Source organism: Bos indicus x Bos taurus, chromosome 8, assembly GCF_003369695.1.
Source record: "Bos indicus x Bos taurus breed Angus x Brahman F1 hybrid chromosome 8, Bos_hybrid_MaternalHap_v2.0, whole genome shotgun sequence".
Taxonomy (NCBI): domain Eukaryota; kingdom Metazoa; phylum Chordata; class Mammalia; order Artiodactyla; family Bovidae; genus Bos; species Bos indicus x Bos taurus.
In genome coordinates, this window is record NC_040083.1 from 56,505,203 (window position 1) to 56,529,579 (window position 24,377).

The 24,377-nt window shown below is 37.7% G+C and overlaps 1 long non-coding RNA gene across 2 annotated transcripts in view; it reads right to left on the reverse strand.

Annotated features, from left to right (window-relative positions):
* LOC113897145 overlaps positions 1-18,027 on the reverse strand; it is a 59,532-nt gene extending 41,505 nt beyond the window's left edge. For both annotated transcript variants that reach the window (XR_003512274.1, XR_003512275.1), the window contains exon 1: positions 17,921-18,027. This is a non-coding gene — a long non-coding RNA (uncharacterized LOC113897145). The remainder of the gene's footprint in view (positions 1-17,920) is intronic.
* Between the last annotated feature and the right edge of the window lie 6,350 nt (positions 18,028-24,377).

Below are 24,377 nucleotides of genomic sequence, written 5' to 3' on the forward strand. Positions count from 1 at the left end.
ATTTCAAAAGCATGTTCATAAGTCCAATTTGCTTTTAAGTCCAACTAAGTTAACCTAGGTGCCCAACTAACACAATTGGCTATATAGTACTGTACTGTAACAGGCTTAGGATACTTTCTACACAAATAATGCATCAAAAACTAATCAAAAATAAACATTTACTCTTACAGTACATACCGTGAAAAGTACAGTACAGCAGCTGGCACACAGAGGAATGTTCACATCTTTGAAAGTTCACAACTTGAAGGTTTGTATGTAGGGGACTTACTGTATTTCAATTCGGAAGTATCCTTGTAAAGTCATAAAAGGGACCTTAGTTTGAGTTCTCAAAGCCACATTTTGTAGTCAACAAATAAGGTGATACACCTGGATATACAAGATAGGTAAACCAAACATACCCAAGGATAATGTTCCAGCCCCATTCTGAGAAACACTGCATTATATTAACCAGTGAAGTGATTTGGAAAAATGTAGAGGGGAACCATTTGTTATTCTGATATGCAGTGGTACCAAAATGTGTTATGATCATGAAAGAGCAGTTTGTTGGAATAAAAACTAAATTTAAAGATCAAACATTTAAAGTCTGGAAAGACTAACTAGTTAAAAAATTTAAACCTTATTTCTGTGTATCGAATGATAATGCCCAGTGAACAGATGGAGGCAGGAAACTTTAGGTCTGTGCCCACATCTATGGAAAAGCAGTATAATGCAGGAGGCCCGGAGTCAAGCTATCTTTTAAAGGATATTGGCATATTGGTAGCTTGAATCACACATTATACTTCCAATTTAGTGACATTTTTACATCTACTGAATAAATTATTGTAAAGTACCTTGTATTACTTTGATAATTAAATTATTATGGAATACGTATTTAGACAACATTTTATCATTTTAAAGCTTCCTTTTTTAATATTATCAAAATGCTAAAAAAGCCTGCAAAATCCCAGTCAACTAAATATAGAAAGGAGACAGAAATAAACTTCATGAATTTTAAGTTAAAGAAATGTCAAAATATAAACCCCAAAGTAAATGCTCCCATAAGGATAGTTTTGTCATCTCTGGAATCATTTGCTTTATTTATTCAAGTGATGAATATAAAGTTGAAGGAAAGCACTCAGGCCAGTTAATGTTTCCCAGCCCCAATGTGTACAGAAAAAGCATAAAATCTATGGGGTTTCCAAGTAGTGGTTAGCTATGCTGCTCTTGAGACGGTTTGCCCTTTCTCCATCCTTGCCTTTTTGTCTCACGGGAATGTTAATCCCTGCAGGTTGTTATCAAAGGCCCTATTAATGCTAGATTCCACCTGGATTCAGTCAGTGGGTGCCACCAGGGGGAGACCGGAGGGCAGAAGCATGAAAGGCCGTATTCTATCGGTCTCATACCCTTTGCACCAGGCAGCCTCTGGATATAGGCTGTGTGTCCTCCATAGTCTATTTCCCACATGACAGAGCCTATCTTGATTCCATTTTCTTCCTGGAGTTCTTGAACCCAAGGTAGCCTAGATAACTTGGCTCTTCTCTTTAGCTTTCCAATAAGAAGTGACACTGGCTTCTTGTTTGTTTAACTTCTGGGTTTTCTCACTACCAGCTTCCCTTGTGACTCAGCTGGTTAAGAATCCACCTGCAATGTGGGAGACCTGGGTTCGATCCCTGGTTTGGGAAGCTCCCCTGGAGAAGGGAAGGGCTATGCACTCCAGTATTCTGGCCTGGAGAATTCTATGGACTATATAGTCCATGGGGTCACAAAGAGTTGGACACGACTGAGTGAACTTTCACTTACACTTTCTCACTACCATCCCTTATATAGCTCCCAGCCCTTTGATCACTTAGCTAGATTAACTTCATGTTGTTTTAAATACTTGCAGAGACTGATCTGACCTTGACTGATGCATTAACTGTATTTCCTTGAAGATGCAGAAGTTTTCTATGCTTGTTAGCTTCCCTGTAGAGACATATGTAAAAACATACAGGGGATATAAGAGGAAGAAGAGTAAAACACCAAATATTTCTTTAGGGCTAAAGAACTCACTCGATTCAATAAACAGAATGCCTAGATTATATGTGGGTAATAAATATACTATAACTCACTAGAAAATGGATAGGTCCACCCTAAATTTAGTTCAAGACTTGATGAACTTAAATGGACTTTATTATAATATTTTGTACCCCAAACTATCTTGTGTTGACTAGATAGTTTGGGTAATTGCTGGTCTAAATTTTGAAGGGAAGGAATCTCTATAAAATGTTCCCTTTTTAAAATGGCAGAGGCTGAATGGGGTTCAGTGAGTCACTTCATTCCTAAATCTATCACTACCCAAACAAGTTCAGCCAATGGGAAAAAAATACAATAAAATAATGGACTGATAACCAGTATCTGATGCAATACAACAGATGAGGAGGTTTTGTAGTATCTTAGTATCTTTATTTTACCCTTATCATAATTTCTTTAGGTGTGACTATGGAATCATCAAATTGAAAATTGACTAAACAGATAGTCTCTATCTATAATACTCTAATGTAAACGATCTGATAAGACCCAAGCAAAACATTTCATCTGTGAACCTCCAGTATTGTTACTCTTAGCATCTTCTTTAGTAACTAATATCAAGAAAAGCCTCAAGCATGTTTCCCCTAGTTTTTACTGTTGTTAATTCCACCTGTTTGCTTATTACCTACAATACAGTTGATATAAATATGTATTTTTCTTTTTTTGAAAATAAAATTTTTTCACCGCCGCGCACACCAACACGTTGCCGGTCACCGACAGCGCGGCCAGAGCCAGCTCCAGCGCCACGTACACCGCGTCCTGCGCCTCCAGCGGCATCGCCGCCCGGCCCGCCTCGGGCTCGCCCCACCTGGCTTCCCGGAGCGCCCGGCCCGCGCTCGCCCCTCCGCGTCTGAGCCCGGGGCTCCGTATTTTTCTTTAAGTAGTGTGGATTATTTTGCTACACAGAAACCTATTTATTCCTATTATTAACATTGGTTCGCATCTGAAAGTCTTCAACAATGGCTGTTTATAAGCTGAAACATAAAACATCATCAACAATGGAGCAACAGGAACTCTCATTCATTGCTGGTGGGAGTGGAAAATGGGACAGCCACTTCTGAAGAATGTTTGGCAGTTTCTTACAAACCTAAACATACCTTTAGTATACAATCTAGTAACTGAGCTCCTTGATGATGTTCAAATAATTTGAAAACTTACTTCTATGTCAAATGAAAGACGCCAATCTGAAAATACATATGAGTGCAACTATGTAATATTCTGGAAAAATAAAATTTATGGAGTCAGAGAAAAGCTCATGGCTGCTAAGAGATCTTGGGACAGATGGAAGAATAGATGAAACACAGAGGATTTTTATGGCTGTGAAAATACTTTGCATGATACCACAATGATTGGAAGCATGTTTTATTATACCCTTAGGCAAATTCGTAGAATGTACAGCACAAAGAGTAAACTCTAATGTAGACTATGGACTTGGGGCAGTCTATGCCTGTTTAATGATTATAACAAATACACTACTCTTGAGATGAGATGTAAACTGGCTGCCTTATTTATTCACCAAAAACCCACCAGTCTCTTTACAATGCTCACAGATGTCAAAATTGAGTCATGTCGTCAGGAATTAAAACATCCTTACTTGCGAGTCTTCCAACTTTATTTAGTAGCCTCTCACAGCTATATATAATATTCACATTTTGATGATTTGTAGGGATAGCACAGAAAGTCTGTATCTGTAGAGGTTTATGGTAACTAGGATCTGGATTTGTGTTCAGACAAGCAGAGGTGCTGGTTGTGATCAAACACAGTTTATAATCCCAAATCTATGGCTCAAAGCAATTTTCACCTTTTGTTCTTCATCATGTAAACTCTCTATGTTATTCATCACTATTTAAAACTGAATGTAGTCATAACTAATATCAAAATGGTGTCTGATACACAGTAGATGTTAAGTAAATCTTTTCTAGATTGATGACTTGCATAAATCTGCCATATTTCTTCTTGCACAACTTTCCTCATTTTTTTTCTTGCATGAGTTTCCTTTCAATGTGTTATGCAGAATAATTATCTATGTTAGTCATTCTTAACAATCCAGTATCTTCCTTCAATAAACATAAATGCCAGAGGGCTAGCATATGCTGTAGAAATAAAGTCTCTTCAGTAAGTGGTGCTGAGAAAACTGGATAGCTCCATGTTAAAGAATGAAATTAGAACATCCTCTAACACCATACAAAAATAAACTCAATATGGATTAGAGACCTAAATGCATGAGCAGATTATATAAAACTCCTAGAGTAAAATATAAGCAGAATACTCTTTGACCCAAATCACAACAATATCTTTTTCAATCTGTCTCCTAGAGTAATGGAAATAAAAACAAACAAATGGGACCTAATTAAACTTAAAAGCTTTTGCATAGCAAAGGAAACTATAAACAAAGGAAAAGAAAATCTACAGAATGGGAGAAAGTATTTGCAAACAAAGTGACCAACAAGGGATTAATCTCCAAAGTATACAAACAACTCATGCAGTTCTATGTCATAAAACAACCAAGCAAAAAAATGAGAAGAGACCTAAATAGATGTTTTTCTTTCTCCAAAGAAAACATAGAAATGGCCAAAAGGCACAGGAACAGATGCTCAACACTGCTAAGTATTAGAGAAATGCTTCCCTGGTGGCTCAGATGGTAAAGAAGCTGCCTGCAATACAGGAGACCAGGGTTCAATCCTTAGGTCAGGAAGATCCCCTAGAGAAGGGAATAGCAACCCACTCCAGTATTTTTGCCTAGAGAATCCCATGGCCAGAGGAACCTGATGGGCTATACAGTCCGTGGGGTCACAAAGAGTTGGACACAACTGAGCGACTAACGCACAGAGAAATGCAAATCAAAACTACAATGAGGTATCACCTCACACCAGTCAGAATGGCCATTATCAAAAAGTCCACAAACAATAAATGCTGGAGAGGATGTAGAGAAAAGGGAGGTCTTCTACACTGTTGCTAAGAATGTAAGTTGGTACAGCCACTACGGAGATCAGTATAGAGGGTCCTCAAAAACTAAAAATAGAACTACCATATGACCCAGCAATCCTACTCCTGGGCATATATCCAAAGAAAACCATAATTCAAAAAGATGCATGCACCCCAGTGTTCACTGAACCACTATTTACAATAGCCAAGACATGGAAACAAGCTAAATGTCCACCAATTAATGAATGGATAAAGATGTGGTACGTATGTATGTATACATACACATATATGTATACACACATATACAAACAATGGAATACTCAGCCATAAAAAAGAATGGAATAATGCCATTTGTAACAACATGATGAAGCTAGAGATTACCATACTAAATGAAGTAAGCCAAATAAAGATAAATATCATATGATATCACTTATATGTGGAATCTAAAACACAGAAAAAGATTCAAATGAAATTATATCTGATAGAGAAAGAGACCCACAGACATGTAAAACAAACATATGGTTACCAAAGGGGAAAGGGAATGGGAGGATGGATAAATTAGGAGATTGAGATGAATATATGTATGTTGCTGCTGCTGCTACTGCTGCTAAGTCACTTCAGTCGTATCCGATTCTGTGCGACCCCATAGACCCACCAGGCTCCTCCGTCCCTGGGGTTCTCTAGGCAAGAACACTGGAGTAGGTTGCCATTTCCTTCTCCAATGCATGAAACTGAAAAGTGAAAGTGAAGTCGCACAGTCGTGTCCGACTCTTAGCGACCCCATGGACTGCAGCCTACCAGGTTCCTCTGTCCATGGGATTTTCCAGGCAAGAGTACTGGAGCGGGGTGCCATTGCCTTCTCTGATATGTATGTTACTGTATATAAAATAGATAACCAACAAAATCTACTGTATAGCACAAGGAACGCTACACAATATGTTGTAATAATCTATAAGGGAAGACAATCTGAAGAATATATATATATATATATATAAAACACACATACACACACACACACATATCTGAATTGATCTGCTTTATACCTGAAACTAACATAATATTATAAATCAACTCTACTTCAATAAATAAAAATTTAAAATAAAAAAATTTAAAATAAAAAAAATTTAAAATAAAGAAATAAGTACAAAAATGCTCTTCTTGAATTTTTTTGAATTCTTGAAAGTTCAAAATATCATAACCACAAAATAAATAAAATCAATGCAATTTTAAAGGATAATTTTAATTTGAATTTAAAGGTATAAATTATGTATTTTATTTATTGACTATAGTTTTGTTTACAATACCAATTAATTTATTATAATTTAAGATAGAAATTAATTTTCCTCCTTTGTTCACATTATATCCATGTAAGCATTGACTTTGCTTATTTGTCACAAGAATTCCTTCCCTAGGTTGTACATAACATAGAGGAAGTTGGCCATGTAAACCAAATATGCTTTATTTTAGAAACAGGAGTTAAGTAACATGAGCCCCTGCTCATGTTATATAGGATAACCACATATCCTATGTATTATAGATCACTGAATATATTAATACGTTGGATACTCCTTCAATTTTGCATGACAGCCCTCCTCCCCAGCACACACACACACACACACACACACACACACACACACACATACACACATACATTCCACTGTGCCCCATCAGGGTCATGTCCTCTCTCCAGCAAACTGTGAAGCAAGGTCTTGGATGTGTACTAACTAACACGTACCGGTATCTTAAGTCTTGATTTAATTATGAAAATTTCATATACTTCTGGAGAAGGAAATGGTGACCCACTCCAGTACTCTTGCCTGGAAAATCCCATGGACGGAGGAGCCTGGTAGGCTTCAGTCCATGGGATCGCTAAGAGTCGGACACAACTGAACAACTTCCCTTTCACTTTTCAGTTTCATGCATTGGAGAAGGAAATGGCAACCTACTCCAGTGTTCTTGCCTAGAGAATCCCAGGGACAGGGGAGCCTGGTGGGCTGCCGTCTATGGGGTCACACAGAGTCAGACATGACTGATGCAACTTAGCAGCAGCAGCAGCATATACTTCATTTCTGGTGATTGCTTCAACTTCCTATAATAACATGTAGATAAAGGTTCACAAACAAGAAACATAGGAAATGCCTTTTCTGATTTGATTAGAAAGAAACATATGTCACTTCTACCTTGTGTTTGTTTTATTTTGCTTTCCAGAATTTTTAATCAGTTATTTTAAAAACCTGAGGTTTTGAAAGAGACATTTCTGACTTCAGTTGACTTTAGAGTTAATATCAAAATCTTGGAAGATGGCACTTTCTAAATTATCTGCATGATTGCAAACAGAGCCTTTAAGTTGGATACAATCAGAGTCAATTCTAACATAGTTCATCTTTGACAAGTCTTGTTGACCAAATACAAGTTTTAAAATGATAAGTTCTGGATGAATGCTTCAGCTTGAAGATTCCAGAAATGGTCTAGCATGAACTTAAACTCTTAAGAGAGTAATACAAAAACACAGATAATTTGAGAATTTTTTAAACAAAACTAGTCTCAGCATGAAGAAGTTGGAAAAAAAAAAAGGATAGCATACTGCTGGCTTGATGATGGTACTGAGGAAGAAAACAAGAACAAGGAGAAAATATATGAAAAGAGTTGGCAGAAATGTTCACCTCACAGACTGATCTCTAATAGGGGTAGAAGATCCAATTCTCTTGAGGAGAAATTTAACTATCCTAATAAACATGGTCAGTTATCTGAGAATGAAGAAGCCACCCCTAATGACAAACATTTACGTCAGGAAACCAATGTCAGACAAGTGGCAAACTACAGCACAAAAATAGACTGCACCCAGCAGCTACAGGTATCTAGAAACCACTTCTGCTCTTTTCATTTCTTCTTCTAATTTAAAACAATTTGCCAGTTGTAGAGTATATTTTAAGAATATGTACTCATATTTTTACTGATTCAATATATTTCATCGAGCACCTGTTATGTGCCCTGTAACTGTTCTACTCAGGGGAAAAAAAAAAAATCCTGCAAAGATAGAATTTGAGAGATTTTAAGTACACATGTATTTCTTTATGGATGTATCAGTGAATATATGTATATAATATGTCTGTGTGTGTATATGTATGCCCACAAGGATAATGGTGGTTTTCTTGCTCAATCATGTCTGACTCTTGGCACCCCATGGACTGTAGTCCAGCAGGCTCCTCTGTCCATGAGATTTCCCAGGTAAGAATACTGGAGTGGGTTACAATTTCTTCTCCAGGGGAATCTTCCCAACCCAGGAATTGAATCCGGGTCTCTTGCATTGCAGGTGGATTCTTTACCGACTGAGCTACCAGGGAAGCTCCATATAAAGAAAAACAGGATTGTCTGAAGAGAAGATTTGCTATTTAAAAGAAGCAAATGTGCTTGGAGCTGCTGAGAAACCTTGACACTGGGATAACAAGGAAAAGGTGGCTGAAGGAAAGAGAAATAGAAGATTTAGGTAGAAAAGGCTGAGTCTATGTAAAGTCTTGGAGGTGTAAAGTCTTGGAGGCCACGTGTTTGCTCTGAAACCCTCAGAGAAACTCAGCAGAGGAGAGACATGCTCAGAGTGCTCTTGAGGCAATCACTCTGGCTGCTGTGTTGAGGATCCATGGAAGGCCATGGGAGCAGAAAACAGCAGGGAGAGCAATTAAGAGGCCAATAAGAAGACATTCTATAGAGCTTTCCTTGCTTTCCTGGTGGCTCAGACAGTAAAGAATCCACCTGTGATGCAGGAGACCCAGGTTTGATTCCTGGGTTGAGAAGACCCCCTGGAGGAGGGCATGGCAACCCACTCCAATATTCTTGCCTGGAGAATCCCCATGGGCAGAGGAGCCTGGACAGCTACAGTTCATGGGGTTGCAAAGAGTCAGACACAACTGAGCAACATTTCCTTTCTGAAATCAGTTTGTAGAATCATTTTTAAGAAACGAAAATGCACACTTGGATGCTGCTGAATAGACAGGAATGGAGATAGGCAAATCACAAAGTCACACAGATTCATCTGAAGTGGTATGGAGTTTTAGAGAAAAAAGTATTCAAGGAACAAGGGCAGACTGCGCAAGCTGAAAAGTTCAAAGGTCACTCAAGTTTATATTCACATCTTGAGCCTTTCAAGTAGATCAAAGGTGCTTGTCTCTGTGCGACTGATTCATGGGGCTGCCAGATGACCACATATGGTGGGGTGGCCTCTGTTTTATGAGCCTGCCCTACCTGCTGTTCTCCTTAGGGGTTCTGAGTTCCTATTTACTCTCCTGTCTTACTTACCCTGGCTACTCAAAGAAGCATGGGGAGAAATGAAAATTCTGACTTGGAATTTGCAGGGGATTGCTACAAATATTGAGATTAACAATGTCCTTTTGCTTCATTCACCAGAGATTATACAACAGTTTCCAAAAGAAAATGGTTCCAAGATCATTGTGGGATCTCAAGAAACCCTAGATTTGAAACACCTTGGTCTGCTGCCCAGCCAAGCATCACGGTTAGTCTTCAGCCCATGGAAATCTCAGTCTTAGGTTCTAGAAGGGCAGACTGGACATAATTTTGTAAAATCTTTGACTTATTACTGATAGTGTATTTATCTGTGTTTGAATTTTGAAAAGATTAGGAAAAATAAGGAAAGAAGTCCAGAGTGGAGAGGAAGAATTGAAGTCAGGCAACATTTATAGGACTCCTACCACAGCATTTATACATAGTGTTGAAGTGCAAAGCTGCTTTTACTTACCTTATCTAATGAAATTAGTTCACACACCATTTTAGTACCCTAAACAAAATTTATATTACTAGAAATAAATATTAAAATATCTTTGATATCCCTTTAGTACTTTATTTCTTTTCAAAATTATGTCAGTCTTTGCAAGTTTTTCATTAAGTGAACTGTGTTTTGGCAATGGCACCCCACTCCTGTACTCTTGCCTGGAAAATCCCATGGACGGAGGAGCCTGGTAGGCTGCAGTCCATGGGGTCGTGAAGAGTCGGACACGACTGAGCGACTTCACTTTCACTTTTCACTTTCGTGCATTGGAGAAGGAAATGGCAACCCACTCCAGTATTCCTGCCTGGAGAATCCCAGGGACGGTGGAGCCTGGTGGGCTGCCGTCTATGGGGTCGCATAGAGTTGGACACGACTGAAGCGACTTAGCAGCAGCAATCATGAACTTGAAAATCTAAAAATAAACAGGAATGATTTCTCCCCATATCATAAATTTGTAAAATCATTGACTTATTACTGATACTGTATTTATTCACACATTTTTAATAAAAAATTTATGTCAACACTTTCAACTACAATGTTTTTGTAGCATTTTGAGAATCAAGCCTTCCATCTTAGCATTTTATCTAAGTGAATCTGACATGCTAAGTACCTGCTGCCTGTATAGTATTGCAGCAAATAGTTAAGTAAGTCTCTGGGTACTTTTTGCTTATTATGAATCTTAATGTACTTTGATTTAATTTCCTAAGCATTGTTCAAACTTATTCTTTCTTTCACTTCCTAATGCTACTGCAGAGGGAGAAGTCTCCTCCCTAAGTCATTTAAGATCATAGAAATTATTAGACTCGTATCATGTGAATTCAGCCATTCCCAATTATGGCCAACCTACTGAAAACCTAATAAATGCCCAAGGACTCGTCACATGACCTCACAGCACTGATTTTGAGGAAAGAGCACACAGAGGCACTTGCAATATCAATTTAGTCCAAAGAAAATAGGGTGTAGTAAAGAACAGGATTGAAAACACATTCCATGTCTCAATAATACCCTGATAGTTTCTTGGCTTCTCACGATTAGAAGTGCTCATGATAAACAGATACTGAGAAATAAAATCAAGGACATAAAGAATAAGTGTCAGAATAACAAGATAAATTTTAAAACATAAAGATCAAGGTGATTAGAAGGAGTGATAGAAATAGAAGACAGAGTAGAGCCAAGTGAGTAAATGAGATGTAAAAGTATGCTAAGATATAACAGAAGGAAATGAACACTGTGTCCCAGAAAAATCTAGTACAGAATAGTCAACACTGAATACAGTTTTGATGAAGTTACCAGACTTCAAAGATGACAATAACTCCTTTGAACATCAAATAATTTTTTAAGGTCCTAAAACAGGGAAACAGAGGATGAGATGGTTGGATGGCATCACCAACTCAATGGACATGAGTTTGAGTAAGCTCCAGGAATTGGTGATGGACAGGGAAGCCTGGCATGCTGTAGTCCATGGGGTCTCAAAGAGTCAGACAAGACTGAGTGACTGAGCTGAACTTAAAACATGGAGAGTGGAATTAAAAAAGAAAAATCTGAGTGATCTCAGACTTTTCCAAGGCAATACTTAAGGGTAGAATATTGTTTAAAAAAAAAGCCTACAAACTGTTGTAATAAAAAAATAGTGTGACCCAGTAGTCTTAAAATGAACCAAATTCCTTTTCTTCATGTATAAAGGCAAGGGACATATCAAGATTCAGGAAATATGGAATTTATGAATGTTTCACAAGAAGAATTACTATTCACAAAATCTCAATAATTAAGAGATAAATCAAAATAAAGAGCTCAGAAACAATAAAGCCCTAGTACAAAAGAACCGAAGCCAAATACCAGCTGTAATTACAAAAGAAAATACAACTCTATAAATCTTAAAATATAGAGGAACACACAACAAGCCTAGCAATGATTGGAAAGTGCTAAGTATGATGAAAATGCTGGGAGAATAATAAATGCACTTACTTTTTTGTCTCCATTAAGAAACAAATGTTTGGGGATAAAAATATGCATAAAAATCTATCCTCTAAAAACAAGAATAAGACTGATTTTCTAGGGCTTATGCTACACAGTATCAAAACCAAAAATGACCATTTATTAGATCATAAATAAACCTCATCAAATTTTTAGAAGTTAATGCCAACTTTTAATGTCTACTCTATCTAGTTTTTTTGGACAATGGTTAAAAAAACTAACAATAACAAAAACTAGATATAAGCACACAAAAGAAATACAACAATCTTGATATTCCATAATTTTGTTATATCACTAGAGTCAAAGAAAAAATAAAACTTAAAAATGCAGAATATCTAGAAATTAGAAGCAATGAAAACATGTCAGAACTATGAGATACAGCAGTACTTACAGAAAAAATTTATAAGTACACAAGACAGAATCAAAATAAATTAAATCAAATTAAGAAGTTAGGAATTGAATTTAGGAAATACAACTTAGAAAAGGAAATAATAGAATTTAATAAAGATAAAAGCAAACTAATGCATTTGGATGAATTCCCTTTCCTCTTGGGGAGAGGGGTATCAGTCTTTTAAGTTTTTAATGCCTTTAACTGATTAGATAAGGACTACCTACATTATACAATCTAGTTTATCCAAAGTCTACTGATTTAAATGTTAATCTCATCTTAAAAATACTTTCCAAAAATGAATAGTTTTTAATCAAAATTATAGCTTATGACCTGGCCTTATTATATTTTTTAATTGAAATATGGAAATTGTATGTAGAAGAGAAAAAGATGCTGAAGTAAATCCTTTTTAAAACTGGGAATGGATGTGCCTCTTCTTCTGCCAGGCTGTTAATATGAAGGTGTCAGTCTAGGGAGTAGTTGAGCCAGGTGAGCTGATATACAAGGCGTAGATTTTTGTGTCCTACCATTATGCTCATATGCATCATAAGCGTCAAATTCCTCCAGTGGTTTCCCTACTTCTAGTACTTGCTCATGTGCCACAGAGGTGTTCCTGCTCCGTGTTCATATTTGGAAGTTTTGTACAACTTGGCAACAGACGAGTCTCTTTCCATGTTCTTATCTAGGGGTTGGCAAACTTTTCCTGTAAAGACAGTAAACAGTTTGGCTGTTTAGACTACTATATGATCTCTATCTCATATTCTTTGTGGTTTTATTTTATAAACCTTTAAAAATGTACAATCTATTCTTAGCTAGCAGGCCTTGCAAAATGGGCTGCTTGGTAGAACTGGCCAAAAGGCCATAGTTAGCCAGTCTCTTCTCTCATTCCTCTCACTCCTTGCGCATGAAGAGAATTGTTAATGGCTAGAATCACAGGGAGGGGTGGGCTGCCGTCTCTGGGGTCGCACAGAGTCGGACACGACTGAAGCGACTTAGCAGCAGCAGCAGTCAGGGCTAGACTCACCATAGCAGCTGGGTAGACCTCTCTGTTTTCTGTTCTAGTTTTAATTTGAGGCAAGTCCTTGGAGGTGGAGCTTCCTCAGTGACCTTGCCTCTTGATTGTCAAGGCAATCAAAGTCACCCTTGTATCTCTGAAAAAGTCTAACTCCTTCCCTTAGCACTGGAAGCAATCTGCTTTGTATTGTTGCAGTAATTATTGATGCAAGAGGTGTTCTTGCCTCTCCTTCAGAAGCAGGCCTTTACTGGAAACAATAGATCTTAGTTTGATTCTGGTGCAAGCAGTAGGGTTTACTAGCCCTCCCTCAGATGCAGAGAATCCCTCCTCCATAATGGCCCTCAGACAACAGGGTTTCCTACTTCTTTCCCAGAAGTCTTTTACTTCTTATGAGATGAAGGTCCTGGGAAGATGCGTCTACCCCAATGAAAGACAGTCACTTTCTGTGTGTGGGAGCCACTGAGCAGGTTCTCACCCATCCCCAGCTCCGCCTCTAGTATTTCTCAACAGTACTCAGTGGGGGCCTTTGAAGTAAAGCTGAGCAAAATGTGTGTTTGGAGCTCTCAGGTACTCTAAACAGATACACTCACCCACACTTGGCCCTTAAAATTTCATTATCTTCGCTGATTTCTTCTCACCCACCTCTGTGGAGCCATCTCTACTCACTCTGTTCTTCTAAAGGTGAAACTGCATATTCCCTATGTGTCTCAGAAGAACTTGTCCTTCTTTAGAATTCAGTTCCCTTTACTGTGTTATGACCTTAGGTTTCTGCTAAGAAAAAGCTTTTCAAAAGAAGTTACTATTGTAAAGCAATTATCTTCCAGTTAAAAAAAAGTAAAACACACAAACGCAGTTACTGTTTCTTAGATTGTCTGGCTCTCTCTCACTGTTAGGCAAGGAGTGGCTAACTGTATGGCTTTCTACATTCAAAGCAGAAGCATTTATAAAGCTTCCCTCCCATGGGAGGAATGACTCAATAAATATTTAGTGATGGATTCATAATTTAAGAACTCACAGAATGTAAGCTGCGTTCCTTTACAAGACTATTTTATAATATCTTAAAATTGTTTTGCTGTCTTATGGAGCTTATGCACATGTGGAGTATGGATTTCTGCATATCTGTCATACCACATATCCTCAAAGAATAACAAATAACTAAATGTTAGCAGTAAAAAATATCAATTCTATTTATGACTGATCAGTTTCTGGGGGAAAGAAGAGGACCTGTTAAATTTGTTTAATGGCAGTGAAAATGTTTTTTGTTCTTTTTCCACATTGATCGGAATGAGGACTTTGTTGAATAATCCAGGATTTTACTTAATACTTATTATTTTGTATTATTATTATACATTCCCTTTACCAGCATTCATTTATGTTCTATCATATGCATTGCTAAATACTCTGAAGTAAGAGTTGAAAAACTATAATTTGAGGGCCAAATCTAATACTCAACTTGTTTTTGTACAACTCACAAGCTAAACATGTTTTGTACATTTTTAAATGGTTGTTTAAATGGTTGTTTTAAATGAGACAGAGACCATGTGAGGCCCCCAAGCCCTAAAATGTTTACCATCAGGCCCTTTACAAAAAAATGTCTTCTGTCATTTGTGTCTATAGGACACTAAACTGGGTGATGTGTTGTCCCCTGTCCTCAAGGCCCTTGCTCTCTGGTAAGCAATTCAGCCATACATATGAACAAGTGAAATGTGAATTAGAAAGTCATGTGCTATGTGAAAGATACCAAATCTTATTCTATAAAGAATACAGAGGAGAGAGTGACTAATTCCAGGCAGGAGCATCCAGGAAGCCTCTTTGGTGGAAATAGCATTTTAATAGGACAGTAAAATATGGATAGAATTAATATATGCAGGGACCTAAATGAATCAAATTCAGTGGATACCCCGGGTTCAGAAACAAGAAGGCTGACTTCACAACTTATGAACTGGAAAATCATGTGATCCATTTATTTTTTTATCCTCAGTCATTAGCCCTGTGCCAATAAGATTCATTTTCAAATGAGATTTATTTTAATGTTAAAAGATTTTGACTTGTTACAGAAACAACCCACTTTCCATTAATCTATATTTTTTCCTCAGAAAACCTATAAATATAGTTTCTTTACTTATTAGTTACTCTCTAAAATAGTACTAATGACATGGAACTGAGTAATCATTTGTAAATTGGAGCCTGCGTATTTCCTGGCATTACACTCTCAGGCAACTCAGTGAATCAGCATAGTGTATGTACTTAGAACATTAATTGCACTGCAGAGTTAGGATGCAGACTTTTTTTTTGTTTTGGTTTTACTGCTGTGTTGTTAAAATCTTTGAGAGATTTATAGCACACGCACACACACAAGAATCAGCAGAATGTGTATTCCATGTCAGCCAATCTTTTTTTTTTTTTTTCTTTTCACTAAAGCCCAAAGAACAGCATGCTTTAACTATGCTGGGACTAAATAGGAAATCTAGTACTTTTGTGATAATTAGAAACCCAGCATGACACTTACATAACCAATTGGGAATGCTTCTGTGACAAGAGCAGGCTTTCCTAATGTCACTGGCCCTCAAGACTGATTTTTGTCTGTCCAAATAAGTTGCAACATGGAAATTTAAAAATAATTCTCACTGGCAGTCTATTTAGGCTTTCTCTTTATTTTATAGATTAGTGTAATAACCTAAAATCCATTCCTCTGCTTTCTGGCCTTTGGTTACACACACTCACCCCATCATTGGCTCTTCCTGCCATGATTGCATTCAATAAAATGAAGATGTGTAGTGTAGTGCTTTATGTAATGAAGACGGCTTTCATGAATTTAAAGACTCCCGCCATATATATCCATGTCTGTTTCCTTGGTTGTTAAAGACCTCTGTCTCTATTTTGAGGGGGCTTAAGCATTACCCAAACTCTAAAAAAGAGAGGTGTATCAATAGGGGCAGATTAAGCAGCTCAGCAAAATTTCAGAGTAGGTAAACTGCTTTCTGCTTGATGATCCATCAATATGCCAGCTTCTGTGAATGAGAACTGCACAGCCCACAGGGTAGAAACCACTGACTTCCTCCAAGGGCCATGGATGAGCTATAGAAATTGGCAGACCATATTGATGGCTTCTTGAAATTGAATTTTGACAAGTTTCCTAATGCTGGTCCTGAAACTCTCCACGTGATTCTCCATGGGCTGAGCTTATCCCAAATTTAGCTTCTTCCCATTCTCCTATAGCCCTTTCACCACCAGGCTCCATGATCTTCTGAGATCTTTCTCTTTTCCTAATTCTACTGACACGGACCTAACACTTAACTTCCCTCAAAGTCCTGATTGGAAGGTCAAGTAAATGAACACAGAGGCATTTTAAAAGCCACTATGAGAAACAAAACAAAATGAACAAATAAAAAAAACTTGTATTTCTGGAGGCAATGTGGACTATCTGCCACTAACAAACGAGCAACTGGGAAAGTTACAAACAAGCAATTGGGAAATATAATAACAAGCAGAAAGTATTTTAATCTCTGATCTGGATAGATTCATATTAACACAGTTACATTTAGCTATGATTTCCACTATGCTGCTGCTGCTAAGTCGCTTCAGTCATGTCTGACTCTGTGCAACCCCATAGACGGCAGCCCAACAGGCTCTCCGGTCCCTGGGATTCTCCAGGCAAGAACACTGGAGTGGGCTGCCATTTCCTTCTCCAATGCATGAAAGTGAAAAGTGAAAGTGAAGTCGCTCAGTCGTGCCCAACTCTTTGCAACCCCATGGACTACAGCCTACCAGGCTTCTCCATCCATGGGATTTTCCAGGCAAGAGTACTGGAGTGGGGTGCCATCGCCTTCTCCGATGATTTCCACTATAGTTAGTACCATAATATCATAAAATAACCCCCAAAGTTAGTTTTTATTATTATAGTATCATTTTGGATTATCTTTTAAAGGTAGTAATTTTAAATTGTATTTTGAATTGAATGAATGTAGTACTAGCTTAAATAGAAAGCTCTAATCAGAAGCTTTAAAGCTGTGAATTTATACATGATTATTTTAAAAAACTGAAAAATCTGAAGGCATTGACAATTGTCATGGGCATGTTTTTTCACAGATTCACAATAAGTATGCCATTCTAAAAAAATCATAATAGTACCCTGGTAAATGGTAAGCACCAGCAAAATGAAATATATTTTAATATTTATTTAAAATATGAGATTTTTACTATAGAGGAATAACAAACCTAAAACCTAGAAAACTTTGACATGAGAAGGTCTGATCGATATCCCTTTCATAGTATAATTTAAATCCCAGCCAACACAATTTTGAGAATAATCACTAGAAATTTTTCTAGATAAAAAATAGAAGACTTTGTGAGGAGCAATTCAATAAAAATACATATAGACAAAATACCTTTCAAAGTTAACCTCAAGGTCATTTTCAAAAATACTTTAAAAGATGAAGCTCATGTAACTAGAGAATATTTGATACACCTCATGTTGTAGGCATGGCTACATCTATTTTGGATCAAAAAGAGGCAGTCGAGCTGAAAAAAGGTGCCCGTATCGAACCTGGGGGGTGGAAACCTGTATCAAGGACATCACTCGACGTGAATGACCCAGCAGCCACTGCATCATTTACCAGGAACACTCTCCTTAAACAGTATGCCTCCTGATTTCCTTTGTGTGTTCAATGGGGTGGTCAACACGGAAAGTTTTAGTTAAAAAAAAAAAAAAAACAACAACAACAACAAAAAAAACAGGCCACTGATTTGAGTATCATTTAAAAAAAAATAGGAAAGGACTTTGAAAACTTACCATATAGATGAACTACAGCTTAATCTGGAAAATTGCAGCCCAGATGTGCAACGAGAGGACTGGTGCTTTCTGATCCTGGCTTCAGTGATGATTTTCCTCACGGGAAAGGGAAATGAAGACATCCAGTGAAGGGTCAACCTTCAGATCAGATGAATTAGTCCTTTTTTGTTCTCAATGATAAAAGATGTTTAACAAAATTGGCTTATCTAGAAGATACTTTTTTCAAGGCTAAATAGTTCAATCAATAACTATAAGAAGACACTCTCAAGGTCGTTGCTGCACATGACAAGATCATTACAATTAAAATGAATGTTGAGAGGTGAAATGGGAGAATTGCTGTAGGGATGATGAGGTATCTGAGCACTTTAGCTCAATTAAAAGTAATGATGTTCACGATGTCTTTGTTACAGTTAAGAACAACATTGTCATTTATTTTTCTTCGATGAAAAGAGTCCTTTGATGAGTATATGCCAGAGATGGTAAAAGATAATGCCCAGTGGAGCAGAGAAATTTCAGCCCTGTCACATGATTCAAATGTACAAACAACATTTGAATTTCCAGCAATGGTATGTATGTATACCATTTTAAACTCTCTTTGGAAACATTATGGGCATTTTTTTTTTTTTTGGATTTCTTTTTTTTTAAATTTTATTTTATTTTTAAACTTTACATAATTGTATTAGTTCTGCCAAACATCAAAATGAATCCACCACAGGCATACATGTGTTCCCCATCCTGAACCCTCCTCCCTCCTCCCTCCCCACACCATCCCCTGGGTCGTCCCAGTGCACCAGCCCCAAGCATCCAGTATCGCGCATCGAACCTGGACTGGCAACTCGTTTCTTACATGATATTCTACATGTTTCAATGTCACTCTCCCAAATCTTCCCACCCTCTCCCTCTCCCTCTCCCACAGAGTCCATAAGACTGTTCTATACATCAGTGTCTCTTTTGCTGTCTCGTACACCAGGTTATTGTTACCATCTTTCTAAATTCCATATATATGCGTTAGTATACTGTATTTATGTTTTTCCTTCTGGCTTACTTCACTCTGTATAATAGGCTCCAGTTTCATCCATCTCATTAGAACTGATTCAAATGTATTCTTTTTAATGGCTGAGTAATACTCCATTGTGTATATGTACCTCAGCTTTCTCATCCATTCATCTGCTGATGGACATCTAGGTTGCTTCCATGTCCTGGCTATTATAAACAGTGCTGCGATGAACATTGGGGTACACGCGTCTCTCTCCCCACTGGTTTCCCCAGTGTGCATGCCCAGCAGTGGGATTGCTGGATCATAAGGCAGTTCTATTTCCAGTTTTTCAAGGAATCTCCACACTGTTCTCCATAGTGGCTGTACTAGTTTGCATTCCCACCAACAGTGCAAGAGGGTTCCCTTTTCTCCACACCCTCTCCAGCATCCACTATTTGTAGACTTTTGGATCGCAGCCATTCTGACTGGTGTGAAATGGTACCTCATAGTGGTTTTGATTTGCATTTCTCTGATAATGAGTGATGTTGAGCATCTTTTCATGTGTTTGTTAGCCATCTGTATGTCTTCTTTGGAGAAATGTCTATTTAGATCTTTGGCCCATTTTTTGATTGGGTCATTTATTTTTCTGGAGTTGAGCTGTAGGAGTTGCTTGTATATTTTTGAGATTAGTTGTTTGTCAGTTGCTTCATTTGCTATTTTTTTCTCCCATTCTGAAGGCTGTCTTTTCACCTTGCTAATAGTTTCCTTTGATGTGCAGAAGCTTTTAAGGTTAATTAGGTCCCATTTGTTTATTTTTGCTTTTGTTTCCAATATTCTGGGAGGTGGGTCATAGAGGATCCTGCTGTGATGTATGTCAGAGAGTTTTTATTCACTGATCATTACAACATAATTTATAAGTCAGTAAAAGAATACGTATGTAATCTGAGTCCATATATCTATCCATATATACATTTTTATTGGAATACCAGAAGGTATTTCTGGGCCACAGAACCTCCCTCATTTTAATCCACTTCATTTTTAAATGTCATAAAGTCATTGCAACAGTATATTATCCAACAACCAGGAAACATGGAAAACAATTTCTCTTAAGTGTAAACAATGCCATATAAATATATAAGTAACTTACACTTGAACTAGCACAAACATATATTTGAGTAGAATGCAATATCTGAAAGAATCATTATGATAAATGTGAGAGCTATTATTTTTGTTGAGTCATCCAGAACAGCAAGGACTTCTTTCCCTCTTATTTTAGGGCTATGTTGCAGAAAGTCTTGAGAAGTTTGGCATTATTTAAGCATCTGCAAAATGTGTGTTTCCCATTTTTCCATGAAGCCTACCACAGGAGTGATCAGTACTCTTTTTTTTTTTTTTTTAATTTTATTTTATTTTTAAACTTTACAATATTGTATTAGTTTTGCCAAAAATCAAAATGAATCCACCACAGGTATACCTGTGTTCCCCATCCTGAACCCTCCTCCCTCCTCCCTCCCCAAACCCTCCCTCTGGGTCGTCCCAATGCACCAGCCCCAAGCATCCAGTATCGTGCATCGAACCTGGACTGGCAACTCGTTTCATACATGATATTATACATGTTTCACTGCTATTCTCCCAAATCTCCCCACCCTCTCCCTCTCCCACAGAGTCCATAAGACTGATCTATATACATCAGTGTCTCTTTTGCTGTCTCGTACACAGGGTTATTGTTACCCTCTTTCTAAATTCCATATATATGCATTAGTATACTGTACTGGTGTTTTTCTTTCTGGCTTACTTCACTCTGTATAATAGGTTCCAGTTTCATCCATCTCATTAGAACTGATTCAAATGTATTCTTTTTAATGGCTGAGTAATACTCCATTGTGTATATGTACCGTACTCTTTTAGTCAGTCTCTTCTGTGAAGAGTGGTTTTGAAATGAGATGTTGATGTTTAGAAAAATCAATACCAGTTTTAAATGAATATTGGAATTCAGAAGTCAACGCATTAAAGAACACCATTGTGGATGTAGCCCAGTTTTGCTTAAAGCATAAAAAGCATAGTTCAGTGATTACTAAATGGGTATTTGGCCAAGTTACTTAATCTGTCTGTAATTTATTTCTTCATCTCTCAGATGAGAATAATGTAATCACCTCATGGGTTTGCTTTTTTGACACTGATTGCAGACAGAGGGAGTAAATTCATCCCAAAGTTGCAAATACTCTAAACTGAGGTATAGCTTGAGAAATTTGAGGTTAACAGGGAAGGTTGAGATTAATTAAACAGAAATATACTTCCAGGATACCATCAAACCATGAATATTCTGAGATAGAAGAAGGAATTAAAATGTAAAGCCTGTAATAAACATTAAATTAATAACCATCAGGAAAATGTACCTACAGAAATGACAATCTGTGGAAAATTCAGAATCAGCAGAATCCAGTGGCTGGCCTTTCAACATGTTTTCTGTTGTGTGACATGTGGGCAGTCCATTTGGTGCCTTGTCTTGGAGAAACTTGAGAACCATTCCCCCCCACACACACACAGAGAGAAAAACAAGTGATCAGGGTTTAATATCATAGCATATACTATCAAATTAATATAAAATATTTTAATCTATGGAGGACCAGTTTTCTTAAGTCTAAACAAAAAGCTTAAGTCTAAATAAGTCTTAAGTCTAAATGAAAAGCTGCTATCTTTCAGCATTTCAATGGCTGTTTTAGGAATCTGCTAGCCAGTTGATCTTAATGTTCATGAAGGGCTCAAAAGATGGAATTATTTAAATAAATTTAGAGAGATTTTTTTCAATTAAAAAAAAAAAGAGGGAGAACATTATAATCAAGCTTTGGGTTTCATCATCTTGACATGGCGTGTTAGTTTGCTAGGAGGGCCAAAACAAAATACCAAAGACTGGGTGGCTTAGCAACAGAAATTTTTTTCCTCATAGTTCTGTTGGAGAAGGCAATGGCACCCCGCTCCAATACTCTTGCCTGGAAAATCCCATGGATGGAGGAGCCTGGTAGGCTGCAGTCCATGGGGTCGCTAAGGGTCAGACACGACTGAGCGACTTCACTTTCACTTTTCAGTTTCATGCATTGGAGAAGGAAATGGAACCCACTCCAGTGTTCTTGCCTGGAGAATCCCAGGGATGGGGGAGCCTGGTGGGCTGCTGTCTATGGGGTCACACAGAGTCGGACACTACTGAAGTGACTTAGCAGCATAGTTTTGTAAGGTAGAACCAAGAACCACGTGAAGGCAGACTTGTTTTATCTGAGGCCTCTCTCCTTAGCTTGCAGATGGCTGCTTTCTTGATGTGTCCCCACCTTTCTCTGTGCACAGCTTCCTGGAAGCTTTCTCTGTGTCCAGATTTCCTCTTCTTGTAAAGACACCAGTCAATTGGTTAGGGCTCATCCTTGCATTCACAGCTGCAGAGCTCCGCCCCCCCCCACCTCTTTTTTTTTTTCATAAATTTCACATAAATTATCCAGAGTTAGTTTCTGTTACCTGCGAGAGAGAGAGAGAGAGAGAGAGAGAGAGAGAGAGAAGCTCCTAATAATAAAAACCACATTAATAAGATTTCTGGACAATTTACATCTCTGTACAGCTCTCCTCCTGCCTCTTTCAATAAATCTCATTCCCATGATGTCAACTGAGAATAGAAATATCTTTGCAGAACTAAAGAGCTTTCCAGATTGAGGCACTAGAATGGATGGGGGAGATCTAACTGTGTTAGATCTTCTAACAGTTAGATTTCTTCCGGCAACTAAGAATAAACTAAACACTGAGAACTACAGTCAGTCCTCAGATGTGATTACAACCTAACTAATTTGTAAGGAAAACCTAATTTATGCATATTTGCATGTGTATATGCACTTAATCTATTTGGAGCCTGCTGGTCCTTCATAAGCACGTTCTGGGTCAGTCCTCAAAATGTGGTCCCAGGAACAGCAACACACGGGAAACTGTTAAAAAAAAAAAAAAAGCAAATTCTCTGCCTCCACTCCCAGACCTACTGTATGCTCTAGAGGTTGGACTGACAACCTATGTTTTATAAGCCCTCCAGGAGATTCTAATGCTCACTGAAGTTTAAGGACCTTTGTGCTAAGTAAAGGCTCAAGCTGGAATAGGATTCCACATCTCAGTCACAGACTTGACTTTGCTCTTGGTGCCAGAATATAATACTGAAGGCATCCCTCTAGGGGTCCTACCCTCGTTGGGCCAGAGCCTTACTTCTCCCCCTACCCCTAGCTATTCTTGTCTGCTGTCTCAAGAGAAAGGGGAATGGTCATTAAAGAAAGGCAAGAGATCTGAAAATAGAGCAGTGGAGTCTGTCATTTACACGAAGCTGACAACCCCATTTCTGACTGTTTGATTGTTTTATTTGCCCCAGAGGCGCTAATTCTCACACATTCAGCTCCTCTCTTTAAAAGGAACCCCAACTAATCATTTTCTTGAGCTTCCATGCACTAGTCTCTCAAGTATTCTTTTTAAATTGAGTGAAAATTAAACCTAATGCACACGGTTCCATAATAACATTTCTTTTAATGAGACCCATCTTCTAATGGAAAGAACTGCCCTACTAAATTAAAAGCAGGAAGATATATAAAAACACATAATCCAGTGCATGAAACCCAAAACCTAATTTACTCATTCCTTTCACTAGACAATGTGATGAAGCATAACAGGAATATGAAAAAATGAAGTTGTCTTCCTGCCTCCTCCTGCCATTTCCCCCTTTCCTACTTGGAAAAGGTCAGCTTGCGAAAAACTTGACCTTAACATTGACTTCCCAGTAAAGCAAACCAGTGAAAGCAAATATTTTTCATGTCCCACTAATCTTAAAATCTAATTGTAAATTTAAAAAATCTTCATTAAACTCAATCTTTTTTATTGCAAATGTCTTTAACTTAAAAAAATTGTTTTCAGCCAGACTGGGATGAATTCCAAGCAATTTCAAAATCACTATGAGAATAGTACTTTACTTATAGGTTAAAAAAAACAAGTATTTCAGTACATAATCTGCAATATTTTATGGGGTTATTAATTTGAATTATGGAATTCTAATTGCCTAGGAGATTGTCCATAAACCACTGCTTTCCTCCAGCAGGATGGAAAAGAACACAAAGTATTCCCACCAGGAAGCTTGGAAGCTTGTCAGAACCTACAAATGTTTCACAAACTTCATGGTTTCCTCAGGGCTTTGGCTATTTTGCAAACGCCCTGATCAAAAGGTAACCATGACCTCAGAGGTGTGTGGGGTGTGTGTGTGTCTGTTTAGCTTTTTCTTTCTTTGGCATGGCTTATGCACATTGAAATGCTGACACTGTAAGAGGCCAGAACTATGTCAACTCCTGTAATAACTAGGTGTGTTTGTTTTGTAATGATAATTAACTAACTGGAGGTTATTTGATGTGTTTGTGTGTGTGTTTATACTTACAGGCATGTGAAATCATATATGGATACAAACACTTTGTATGTGTA